At 46.2% G+C, this 2,569-nt stretch overlaps 1 pseudogene; it reads left to right on the top strand.

Annotated features, from left to right (window-relative positions):
• The first annotated feature begins 879 nt into the window (after positions 1–879).
• On the top strand, positions 880–996 carry LOC137047199 (5S ribosomal RNA; annotated as a pseudogene).
• The last annotated feature ends 1,573 nt before the right edge of the window (positions 997–2,569 follow it).

Raw genomic sequence — 2,569 nt, 5'->3', positions numbered from 1 at the left:
CGTTTCCGGACAACCTGTGAACTTTAATGACTTCCCATTCTTAATCCGTAGGGTTTAACGTGGAGTTGGCCCATCCTTTGCAGCTATAACAGCTTCAAGTCTTCTGTGAAGGCTTTCCACAATGTTTAGGAGTGTGTTATGGAAATTTCTGGAAGCACTTCTTCTAGAAGCACTTTTGTGAGGTCAGGCACTGATGTTACTTTAATAATTTGTTACATTTATATAGCGCTTTTCTTAGGCACCTAAACGCTTTACACGGAAGGGGGGAATCTCCTCAACCACCACCAATGTGCAGCATCCACCTGGATGATGCGACGGCAGCCATATTGCGCCAAAATGCTCACCACACACACCAGCGATTGGTGGAGAGGAGACAGAGTGATAAAGCCAATCAGTATATGGGGATGGGTGGCCAATGGGCAAATTTGGCCAAGATGCCGGGGTTACGCCCCTACTCTTTATCGAAGGACATCCTGGGATTTTTAACAACCACAGAGAGTTAGGACCTCGGTTTAACGTCTTATCCAAAGAACGGTGGTCTTTGACAGTACGGTGTATCTCCATCACTATACTGGGGTGTTAGGACCCACACAGACCACAGGGTTAGCACCCCCTGCTGGCCTCACTAACAACTCTACCAGCAGCAACCTGGTTCTCCCAGTTGGTCTCCCATCCAGGTACTGACCAGGCTCAGCCCTGCTTAGCTTCAGTGGGAAACCAGTCTAGGGCTAAAGGGTGGTCTATGTATGTTGGCCGAGAAGACCTGGCTCGCCGTCTCTGCTCTAATTAATTTTATGTGTTCTGTCTGGTTGAGGTCAGGAGTCTGTGCAGGCCAGCCAAGTTCCTCCACACTAAACTTGCTCATCCATGTCTTTATAAGCCAGCAGCCATATCACCCTGTAGCCCAAGACTGGTTTCCCACTGAAGCTAAGCAGGGCTGAGCCTGGTCAGTACCTGGATGGGAGACCAACTGGGAAAACCAGGTAGCTGCTGGTAGAGGTGTTAGTGAGGCCAGCAGGGGGCGCTCACCCTGTGGTCTGTGTGTGTCCTAACACTCCAGTATAGTGATGGGGACACGATACTGTCAAAGAGCACCATCCTTTGGATGAGACATTAAACCGAGGTCCCGACTCTCTGTGGTTGTTAAAAATCCCAGGATGTCCGTCGATAAAAGAGTAGGGGTGTAACCCCGGCATCCTGGCCAAATTTGCCCACTGGCCCCTGTCCATCATGGCCTCCTAATAATCCCCATAACCTGATTGGCTTCATCACTCTGTCTCCTCTCCACCAATCAGCTGGTGTGTGGTGAGCGTTCTGGCGCAATATGGCTGCCGTCGCATCATCCAGGTGGATGCTGCACATTGGTGGTGGCTGAGGAGATTCCCCCCTTCTATATGTAAAGCGCTTTGGGTGTCTAGAAAAGCGCTATATAAATGTAATGAATTATTTATGGACCTTAGTTTGTGCACTGGTGCGCAGCCATGTTGGAACAGGAAGGGGCCATCCCCAAACTGTTCCCACAAAGTTGGGAGCATTAAATTATCTAAAATTTCTTGATATGCTGAAGCATTAAGAGTCCATTTCACTGGAACTAAGGGTCCAAGCTCAACCCCTGAAAAAGAACCCGACACCATAATCCCCCCTTCACCAAAATGTACACTTGGCACAATGCAGTCAGGCAAGTAACCAGACTTGTCCATCGGATTGCCAGACAGAAAAGTGTGATTCATCACTCCACGTCTCCCCTACTCTAGAGTCTAGTGTCAGCGTACTTTACAACACTGCATCTAATGCGTTACATTTTATTGCACTTGGTGATGTAACACTTCAAAAAGTCAGTGGTTCACTACAGGGGGGATGATCTCCGAGAATCCTTGAGTCATGAGGAGTCACTGAGAACCATTGAACAAGTGAGGAAAATTTACAAATGGACTTATTGCACTGGTGACAGCCTATCACACTTGAATTCACTGAGCTCCTGAGGTTGACCCATTCTTTCACAAATGTTTGTGAGCTTCTAAGCGTCTGCATGCCTAGGTGGTTGGTTTTATACAGCTGTGGCCATGTTCCTATACTTTTGGCAATATTTTGCACAAAAGGATTGTTCTGAAAAAAAAAGAGCATGAAAATAAACGGCTGAATTCATCCTGAGATTTCTAAGTGAAAGCATGGAAAGGCTGCAGATGGGGTGTTTTAAAAAGGTCAGAAACTTCACTGAAACTGTAACAGTTAAATTCACTCACCTATTCATTTATAGAACAGCTAACAGGGAGGTGACCTTTATCCTTTAGCAGACAGTAGCTTTTGGTAAACCAAATTTTATTTAGAGGATGGCAAAGAGTGATTGTGTACTGTATAACTCTGTCTAATAAGGATAATGATATTTGCATCATGTCACTTGCTCTCCAGAACATATTGTGCCTCATTCCATGGCTGCAATACCGAGATGTTCCTCCATTAGTCTGCTGTTAGTACAATCTCTAATTACACACTGCATGAGTCTTGAGAATGATGCCTGCCAGCAACACTTTTTCGATCTGCTCAAAAATCTGCTTTCGAGTGTCGAACA

The sequence above is a fragment of the Pseudorasbora parva genome, chromosome 18, assembly GCF_024679245.1.
Source record: "Pseudorasbora parva isolate DD20220531a chromosome 18, ASM2467924v1, whole genome shotgun sequence".
NCBI lineage: Eukaryota > Metazoa > Chordata > Actinopteri > Cypriniformes > Gobionidae > Pseudorasbora > Pseudorasbora parva.
Note: the sequence above shows the minus strand (reverse complement) of the source record. Positions and strands in the feature narration are given on the sequence as shown.